The sequence below is a fragment of the Oreochromis aureus genome, linkage group 3, assembly GCF_013358895.1.
Source record: "Oreochromis aureus strain Israel breed Guangdong linkage group 3, ZZ_aureus, whole genome shotgun sequence".
Lineage (NCBI taxonomy): Eukaryota > Metazoa > Chordata > Actinopteri > Cichliformes > Cichlidae > Oreochromis > Oreochromis aureus.
Window position 1 is genome coordinate 94,283,123 of NC_052944.1, and position 10,719 is coordinate 94,293,841.

Genomic DNA, 10,719 nt, shown 5'->3' on the forward strand with positions numbered 1-10,719 from the left:
ATGATTTTAGCTATTTCAACTTCTGATAATCCTGTTTGAAATATCTATTCAACTTAGAGAATTAAACTTCTGCCAGCTGTTTTCTGTTCCAAAGAAATCTAGTATAATAATATTTAAATTTACATATATTTGTCACGTTTTCAATGCCAATTTTGTTTAATGCCGGGTTTCCCACTACCCCTGAATGCCTCTTTTTTTACCTCTCCGGCTCACTCCTGCATCTCCGCCCACTCTCTGCTGATCCCTGCCGGTAAGCCTGCTTCTCTGTCTCTCTTCTCTGAAATTAAATGTCTATAAGCTGTTTGAGTGATTTACATAGTTGTTGTTAGTTACTTTAAAACCCAGTCAAAGTATAAGTCATATTAAAGTAACACAATGGCTGCTTTTTTAGTGAAATTTTGTAATTTTAGTATTTAAAAGGAGGGTTTGGTATGCTAGCCCTAACAACCTATGCGCTAACGCCTAGCGGTCCTATAGGCCCAGTGTGAAATGAATATGGTTCATTTAATTGTATAATACAGTTATTGTGTTGTTTTATTTGTTTTGTTTGGTTCATTTGGTGTGTTAGTGTTTCTGAGTCTCTTAGGGAAGCTGAAGTTAGTTCTCGCCTCATTCTTTAGGTTGTAAGGTAATGAGCAGCCATTTTAGAATCACTGATTAGCTGCTGAAGCAGCTGCGTCAGCTTCTTCAAAGGACATGTCTGTGTTGTGGGTTAATTAACAGGAGAGAGAGAGAGAGTGGGGATAAAACACTTAAGAATAATAACATCTCATAACAAGCAATTTTAGTTTTTTAGTAAATTTTTAAGAACTGTTCAACAAACACTTGTTTGTGCAGGTTGGTTTTTAAGTAAAACCTACACCTGCAGCTCTGTTTAACTTCTCACATTGTGAAAAATTAATGAAATATAAAAAAGGCCACCTTCAAATAAATAAAATGCAGCAGTGCGCCATTAATATTATAAATATGATATGTAGATATTTAAAACAACAGCATATTAAATGATACTAAATGATACTGTGTGCAGGTGATAATATTTTTAGGAAGCAGAATTTGAATGCAGACCATCTCAAATGTTGAAGCCTACAAATATATCATCCAAGCTTTCATTTATGATTGTTCATGCTTTAAAATTGTGATGTCAGAATTTAATAAAGTGTGCAGCATTAGCTGTAGCAAATCATTGCTTATGAAATCTACTGTGTTATCTAACAGCACCAAACTAATAGAGCTATCACATAACTGAGAAACTTGTGTGGCTTATTACAAATGGATGAAACCACATATTACCTTAATGAAGACAGTAATCTTTAATAAGGTGTAGAAAAAAAAGAGGTGAGTTGTTTGTTGCTGTGGTAAACAAAGAAGTGTACTGGGTCTTTTGGACTACACAGAGTGATGCAGTATTGACTGTGATGTTGATCTGAGTTGTCTCATTCTGTATTTTTGTGCTTTGTCTTTTGTTACACAGAGTGAAAGAGATCTTTGGTTTTGCCTTTGCTGGTAAGTAAACAGTGATTGTAACTGAAGCAGTATAAACCTGGCATTGCGTAGCACATTTGGCAACTTAAATACAGTTTGACTTTTGTGATATGTTTCCATTTACTGATTGGCAAAAACATAGATTTGTGACCTGTAACAGCAAAGCCCCCACACGGGCCTCTGACTGTCACTGAAAATGTCCCTGAAGTTTAGTAGCCCATTTATGTATGATTTAAATTTCTTATGGTTTATTGAATCCAAACAGTTGAATGTCAGATGTCTTTATCCAGGTGTTCATTTTGTACTTATGTTTTTGCATTTAAGTAGCAGACAAAACAATTAAAATGTTTTAGGGGAGTCAGTATAAGTGGTTGCTCAAACACTTAAGAGCTGCACAGGTATTGATTTATATTGTCTCTCAAATTCTGCTGATGTATTACATTAAAGTCAGAACACTGTAGAAGTACTTTGCCTGACTCGGTATAAGTAATAGCTTTAACAGTTAAGCAATAATAAAAACGAAGAGAACCAGAGGTGTGAGTGGACATTCTTAGGTACATTACAGCCAGTGTGTCGAATTAGTTTATTACTTATTTAGTGAACATAATGTGTTTTAAAATTAAATAGAAATGTTGCCAAAAAGGGACATTGCAACATACATAAATATTCCTAGCAACTGGTACAATGAAAGGACTTTTTAGTGTAATATTTTAAGACATTTCATTTTAATCACAAAGCATTCTGCACCTCTGTTATTGTAACATGTCAATATTTATATGTATTTTAGGATTTGCATATTCATATCAGACTAACCAAAACATGAGGTTTTCTGTTGCTTCTGATTTAAATAATTACTTTGTATTTAATGTTTTTAACCTGAAAGGACATTAAAAGTTTTGGTTTTTCACACTTTATTAGCACTGACCTGTTGTAGAAAATGTTGGAGCCACAAGGCTTCTGTGTAGGAAATATTTGGTGTATCCTGCACTTGTGCCAACAAATATTGGTGCCTGTTCTTTGCATTTCTGTAGTAATAATGCTTTTATTACACTTGCTATAGCCATGTGGGACCACACAGTTCAATTATCTCTTCTTTAGACTAAAAAAAGCTTAAAGTAATTGAGGATTTTACTAGTTAATTTGTGTCACAGTAAATTGGATTGTGTGTGAAGAGGCTCAACAGTCTGAATCTTCAAACAGTGATCTGATGAATTGTTTCCTTTCTCTAGACTGCTGATCTGATCGTCTCAAGTCTGGTGAGTAAAGGTTTTCTGAGGTGCAGTGCTGGGAAATGTTTCTCATTATAGGAGATTCAGTTTAGTGCTTTGAGTCAGCACAGCTATTGGTGATCATTAAAATTGATCAAATCCTAGAAAAGTCTGTGTAAACATTTCCAGACCTACAGAGGTCGGTAGGTTATTGTAGCAGCACATATTGTTTTCACATTAGAGCAGCTCATGAGCAGCAGTTTAGGTACAATTAAGTCTTCAGTAGGGCCTAGTGGATTTCAAAAGCTTCTTTCCCTCAATAATTATGTCACTGTCTGAAAACTGTTTTTGAATTAGTCTTTTAATTAAAGATTTTGTTGATGACTGGTAAAAATCAAAAGCACAGATACAGATCTACGAAGAAATGATCATCATACATAGGGGTGGCTGTAGCTCAGGTGGTAGAGCAGGTCATCTACTGATCGGAAGGTTGGTGGTTCGATTAATGAGCTTCCACTAGTCTGTATGCCAAATATCCTTGAGCAAAGTACTAACCCCAAGTTGCTCTCTGATGTGTCCATCAGAGTGTGAATGTCAGTTAGGAAGCACTTAGGAGAAATGTGCTTGGGTGAATGTACAAGTTTTATAAAGCGCTTTGAGTGCTCAGAAGACTAGAAAAACGCTATATAAGAACCAGTCCATTTACCATACTACATTTTTAATTAGGCCTTTAAATTGGCCATTATAAGTACGTCCTAGATTTAGTGGAGTGGTTATGGCTGTGTATTAAGCATACCCCAAATGTGACTAAAATATGTAGAAACTGCTTGGTAGGAACCATTCATCTGCAAATTTCTCATTTTGCCAAAAGTCACACTGAATAAAGTACTGTTTACTTTTATGTTAACGGATCTCAAATCCCTGTTTCTGCGTGCCCAGATATTATGATGTACTGTTGTCCCAGGTAAGTACACACAGAAACAGGGATTTGAGAACTTTGGGGATTGAGAACATGTGATGTGGCATGAATTTTAAGTAGGTGGCCTGAAACTGTCTGCTCTAACCTCAGTGTGTTGGTTTTGTTAGACCATATAATATTTACAGTAAGTTATTGTAGCAGTACATCTTGGTGTAAGTTTATAGACTCTGTTTGTTTTTATTGTGTTAATAGAATTTGAATTCAGGCCACCTCAAATGTTAAAGCCTACAAACATTCCATACAAGCTATCATTTGTGATTGTTGCTTACTTTTAAATTGTGACATCACCATTTGATAAAGTGTGCAGTGCTAGGGGTTGCAAATCATTGGTTACGATATCTACTCTCTTAAGTAATCGAACCTAAATTTTGGAGCATTACATGACTAAGAAACTTGTGTGGCTTATTGCAAATGGATAAAACTACATATTACCTTTATGAAGATGATAATCTTTATTAGGGTGCGGAAAAAGAAAACAGAGGAGAGTTGTTGTTTGTATTCCAGCTGTGTTTAACAAAGAAGTTTCCGGAAGCTTTTTGACTACAGAGAGTGATGAAGTATTGACTCTAATGCTGATTGGAGTTGTCTGATCCTGTATTTTTGTTCTTTGTCTTTTGTTACACAGAGTGAACAGATCTCTGGTTTTGCCTTTGCTGGTAAGTAGACAGTAATGGTAATGTTTAGTAATTTACTTATAGTAGTTTGGCTATTTGTGTCATCTTTCCATTCACTCATGGGCAAAACAAATAGTCAGGATTTAGAATCTGTAGCAGCAAAGCCCCCACACAGGACCACTGACTGCCCCTGAAAATATCAATGAAGTTTAATAGCCCATTTTGTCTGATTTTAATTTTTGATGGCTTATCAAGTCCAAACATAGTTAAATGTCAGAGATATCTTTATGCAGTTGTTCGATTTCTCCTTATGTTTGTGGATTTAAGTATCAAACAAAACTATGAAAGTGCTTTAGGTGAGTATAGGTGGTACGTTAAACACTTAAAAGCACCACAGCTATCGATTTTATTGTCTCTTTCATTCCACTTATGAATTAGCATGAAGTTGAAACACTAGAAGTATTTTGCCTGAGTGACTGTAAGTGATAGCTTAAACACTTACATAATAATTAAAATGTAAGAGAAGTACAGTTGGAGTAGGTATATTGAAGCCAATATTTTAAAATTAAATATTAATGTTGCCAAAAAGGGATATACTGCAAAAAACATAAATATTGCTAGCAACAAGTACAATGGAAAGACTTTTTAGTGTAATATTTTTAAGAAAATTTCATTAAAAAAATGGTGTGCCACTGTTGTTGTTGTTTTCTGTTGCTTCTGATTTAAATAATTAATTTGTATTCAACATTTTTAATCTGAAATGCGATTAAAAGTTGTCGTTCTTCACATTTTATTAGAGCTGACTTGCGATAGAAAATGTTGGAGCCACAAAGCTTCTGTGTACGAAATATTTGGTATATCCTGCATTTGTGCCAACAAATTTTGGTGCCTATTCTTTGCAATTCTGTAGTACAAATGTTTTTATTAAACATGTTAAAGCCATCTGAGACTCTGCAATTAAATTGTGCCCTCTTTAGACTACAGTGAGTTCATAAAGGCTTGAAGAAATGGAGGATTTTACTAGTTATTTAATGTCACAGTAAATTGGATTGTGTGTGAAGAGGCTCAACAGTCTGAATTATTAAACAGTGATCTGATGTTTTGTTTTCTTTGTCTAGACTGCTGATCTGATCGTCTCAAGTCTGGTAAGTATAGGTTTTGTCTGAGGTGCAGTGCTGGGAAAAGTCTTTCTTCCTTGCAGATTTATTTTGTTTATGCTTTTTTTTTTTGTCACGTTTCAAATCTTCTAACAAGGATGACCTGGATAAATACAAATACAAGCAGTTTTAAAGTGATGATTTCATGTATGAAGCAGAAAAAATCAAACCAGAGCTATCTGTTCTCTAATACCCAGCTGTGAAAGTCCTGTTAGCAACAATTACCATCAAGCATTTATAGTAACTAGTAATGACTGATTTACATCACTGGGGGATTTTGGTCCACTTTAATTTCAGAGTTGTCTTAATTAAGGTCAAAAATAGTGTTTTGAAATCATTTCAAGGATCTCCATTTCATCAAAGTCGAGATTCTGATTAGTCAGTTGGACTTACTTGTGCGCTTCAGATCAATTTCCTGGAAAACGGAAGTGTGATGAAAATATAAGATTTGTAAAGGGACAGATATTTTTTAACAAGACTGTGGGGTTTTTTTTGTTTTTTTGTTTGTTTGTTTTATTTACAAAATCTTTCCCACATTTACAAAAGATGAACTATCTGAAAGTCATGTTTCTGAAGAAATGGAAGAATCTCCACCAAAGACCTTACTTAAAACATCACAGATACAACATTCGTTTGTTTATCATTAAATGATCTACAAAGAAATTATCATCATAATACATTAATTAGGCCTTAATATCAACTTTGATAAGTTTATCATAGATTTAGTGGTGTGTTTATCGCTATGTATTAAACATGCCTCTAATGTGACCGAAATATGTAGAAATGTGTAAGCAGGAACCATCCATCTCCAAATTTCACATTTTGCCCAAAGTCAGACTGCTTAAATTATTGTTTATTTTTATGTTAACGGCTCTCTAGATATTATGATATACTGTTGTCCCAGGTCCCACACAGAAACAGGGATGAGAGAACTTTGGGGATTTTGAAACATGTGACGTGGCTTACATTTGAGTTGATTGGATGTAAAGTTTTTAAAGCAGGTGGCCTGAAACTGTCTGCTTTAACCTCAGTGTGTGGGCTTTGTTGGACCATATAAGATTTACTGTAAGTTATTGTAGCAGCACATGGTAGTTTAATTTTGTTCTGTTTGTTTTTATTGTGCTGATAGAATTCAGAATGTCCTTACAACAGTTCCACCATCATTTTTTAACCATTTTTATTCAGTTCAGTCCAATAATGTACTGTAGAACTCTTCAGTGTGTAAAGCCCTATATGTACTTTATTTTTCAGACTACAAGTTGAATTAAGCCAAACAACACAGACAATTGAAATTTTAACTCATTCACAATAACTCTCAACATTATCCAGTTGTAACATATAAAATGCAAAACAATACAATCACTTTTTCAATTTATCTCTCCTTTACAAATCCATCAAATTTTTGATGGGTTGATCAGATTAAAATCTGATTCTTAAGCATGTCTTTTAAAAGGTGTCAGGTACTTATACACACACCATAATATTGTGATGACACACAGTAGCTATTACTCCATGAGGCTCCTGACTATGGTAGCTGTAATATTCCAGCAGTGCATCAAGCGCTGCAGCTTCATAGCTTACCAGAGTTGTACTAAAACATTTTGACAGAAGTTTGAGCCCTGTGGTATCACATAAATCCAGTTCGAGGTCAGTGGGCACAACCAGAATCAATACATAAGGCACACAGTTGATTTTTGAGAAAATGACAGGATTTTAAGTTCACCTTATAGTCTGAAGAAAGTGGTAAAGCCAAGCTTATTTGAAATATGCCTAATTCCTGTCTCTTTGTGTCTTACAGGTGACCTGCTGCAGAAGCTCTCTCCCTCTATCATTAACAAGCCATTCAGTCTGTCCTATCACTCTACCCACTCTATCTATTTTGACAAGACGTTCTATCTTGCTTCACTCTATCCCACAAGCTCTATCTAAGACCTGAGTGAAGTTGGCCCCCCCACCTTCTTCAAATCAAACTAAAGTGGTGTCAAACGTTTGTGCTACGTTTGTGCTGGTTTGTGCTGCAAAAATTTTCGTTTGTGCCGCTATCATTTTAAAGATATTAATAAAAATTTCTAGAGGTCATCAGAGGTCAACCAGCCCCCCCACATTAATGGAATCAAACAAAACTGGTGTCAATCAACTGTGCTACGTTTGTGCTGGTTTGTGCTGCTAAAATTGTCGTTTGTGCTGCTTCTGTTTTAGAGATATTAATGAAAATGTAAAGGTCAAAAGGTCAACCAGCCCCCCCACCTTCTTCAAATCCAACAAAAGTGGTATCAAACGTTTGTGCTACATTTGTGCTGGTTTGTGCTGCAAAAATTTTCGTTTGTGCTGCTATCATTTTAAAGATATTCAAGAAAATTTCTAGAGGTCATCAGAGGTCAACCAGCCCCCCCACATTACCCAAATCCAACAAAAGTGGTATCAAACGTTTGTGCTACGTTTGTGCTGGTTTGTGCTGCAAAAATCTTCGTTTGTGCTGCTATCATTTTAAAGATATTAATAAAAATTTCTAGAGGTCATCAGAGGTCAATCAGCCCCCCCATATTAATGGAATCAAACAAAATTGGTGTCAATCAGTTGTGCTATGTTTGTGCTGGTTTGTGCTGCTAAAATTGTCATTTGTGCTGCTTCTGTTTTAAAGATATTAATGAAAAGGTCAAGGTCAAAAGGTCAACCAGCCCCCCCACATTACCCAAATCAAACAAAATTGATGTTAAAAATTTGTGCTACGTTTGTGCTGGTTTGTGCTGCAAAAATTTTTGTTTGTGCCGCTATCATTTTAAAGATATTAACAAAAATTTCTAGAGGTCATCAGAGGTCAACCAGCCCCCCCACATTAATGGAATCAAACAAAATTGATGTCAAACGTTTGTGCTGGTTTGTGCTGCAAAAATTTCTGTTTGTGCTGCTATCATTTTAAAAATGTTAATAACATAACGTCTTGATGCGTGCTTAATCATCCAGGTAAGTAAATCCCAAAAGGTTGATTCTGTTCATCTGGACATTTTCAGTTGGAGAAACGTTTCGTCACTCATCCAAGTGACTTCTTCAGTCTCAGCTGACTGCAGGTTTCCCCAACCTTATAAACACATGTGAGTGAAGTTGGCCCCCCTACCTTCTTCAAATCGAACAAAATTGATGTCAAACATTTGTCCTGCAAATTATTTTGTTTGTGCAGGTTATGTTTCCCTAATTTTATAAACAGTACATGTACAGTGAGAGAGAGATGTTACATCTGTCTTCACTTGCATCCCAGTCACGGAAGCATTGGAGCTAGTTCATAAGAGATTACAGGATCACCCCAACCTCAGCAACAGGACCACTCTCAGCACTGATCAGTTGTGTTCGCTTTTGGAACTGTGTCTTAATTCCACCTATTTTGCATAAGGGTCAGTACTACAGGCAGAAACCTAGGTGTGCCATGGGTTCCCACAGGCCCCTGGTCAAAGTCACCAAACCAGTTCATAAGCAGGTACAGGTGTGGCCAGAAGGGTCCTCAGAGGCACTGCAAGACTGCTTTTCCACCACAGGCTGCCACACACGACAACACCACAGACTTTCAGGAATATACAGAAACTGTTATTGCCTACATCCCAAAATGCATCGATGATGTCACAGAGACCAGGTGTCACGGGTTGCTTAGAGGATCCACTCGCAGGACTCCTGAGTAGCGTTTAAACAGAGACAGTTTATTTACAGATCTTCACCAAGTGTATGTACAGACAGTGCGGGGTTAATGCTATATACAAGACGTGAGGGGCAGGGGTCCAGGGCTCCAGGGAAAACGGGGAAATCATACACGCGCTCAGTTCAACCTCTCTCTTCTCCGTTAGCGACCAGTCACTCCTTCCACACTCCACACGGGGAAACGCGGGGATGGGTCCGGGGAATCTAGGAACAAAGAAACACTCGTTAAGTCTCTGAGACGGAGGCACAGGAAACTTGAGCTAGACGTGTACTGACTAGAGCCTTCACAACAATCCAGCGTTGAACAGCTGATCTCCTCCTTCTAATATACCAGCTGGTCTGATGAGGCCCAGGTGTTCCCAATCCAGTAAGGCGTGGACCGAGGGCATGATGCCGCCATGAGTTCCGCCCCGGCAAAACAGGGAGAGAAGAGAGAGGGGAGAGAGGAAGAAGAGAAGGAGGGCTAGGAGTGGAGAGATTCTGATCTGCACCTTGCCGATCCTGCAGGTCGTGACACCAGGACTATCACTGTCCGGGCCAATCAGAAACCATGGCTCACAGGTCAGGTTTAAATGCTCCTAAGGTTGAAAAATGCAAGCCTTCAGAGCCGGGAATTAGGTGAGCCAAAGAACAGCAAGGGCAAACCTGTCACGTGGCATCAGCTACAGCAAAGCTTCAGTGACAGCAGAGATACTTGGAGGCAGTGGCAAGGAATACAAACCATCACAGACTACAAGCCCACTCTGCAGACTGTGGTGAACAAATCCCCAGACAGTGTGTGGAGATCCCTTGCCAAAATCAGTACACGCAAAGCTCCAGGTCCTGATAACATCCTTGGACGAGCACTGACGGACTATGCTGTGGAACTCACAAATGTCTTCACAGACATCTTTAACACATCACTAGGGTCAGGCCGCCGTTCCCACATGCCTCAAAGCCTCCACCATCATTACTGTACCCAAGAAGTCATCTACCTCCTGCTTTAAGGACTACCGTCCTGTCAAACTCACCTCCATCATTATGAAGTGCTTTGAACGGTTAGTCATGCATCAAATCAAATTATCGCTTTCCCTCAACCTGGATCCATTTGAGTTCGCATATCGGTCAAAATGCTCAACCGATGATGGAATTTCAACTGCCCCTTACTCAGCCCTCACACATCTGAACACTAGAGACTCATATGTCAGAGTGCTGTTCATAGACTTCAGTTCAGCCTTCAGCATCATCATTCCCCAGCAACTCATTCACAAACTGGATCTGCTGGGGATCAGCACCTTGCTGTATAACTGGCTGCTAGATTTCTTGACAGGAAGACAGCACACAGTACAGGTCGACAGCAACATCTCCAGCCCAAGAACACTGAATACGGGGGCTCCCCAAGGATGTGTGTTGAGCCCCCTGCACCTGCCTCATCTGGAAGGTCCTCTCCATTACAGGTGACTCCACTCATCCCTTCAGCAGCGTCTTCAGTTTGCTGCCATCAGGAAGGATACTGAAGAGCCTCCTGGCCAGAACACACAGACTGAGAGACAGCTTCGTCCATCGGGCTGTCAGGATGCTGACCATCTCTGAATCGAGAAGGGGGGCCCAAG

At 38.2% G+C, this 10,719-nt stretch overlaps 1 long non-coding RNA gene across 1 annotated transcript; it reads left to right on the plus strand.

The window, feature by feature from the left end:
- The first annotated feature begins 1,018 nt into the window (after positions 1-1,018).
- LOC120438492 lies at positions 1,019-7,375 on the plus strand. Its single transcript, XR_005611942.1, has 3 exons — positions 1,019-1,503; positions 2,712-2,738; positions 7,239-7,375. It is a non-coding gene; the product is annotated as an uncharacterized LOC120438492 (long non-coding RNA).
- Positions 7,376-10,719: the final 3,344 nt, after the last annotated feature.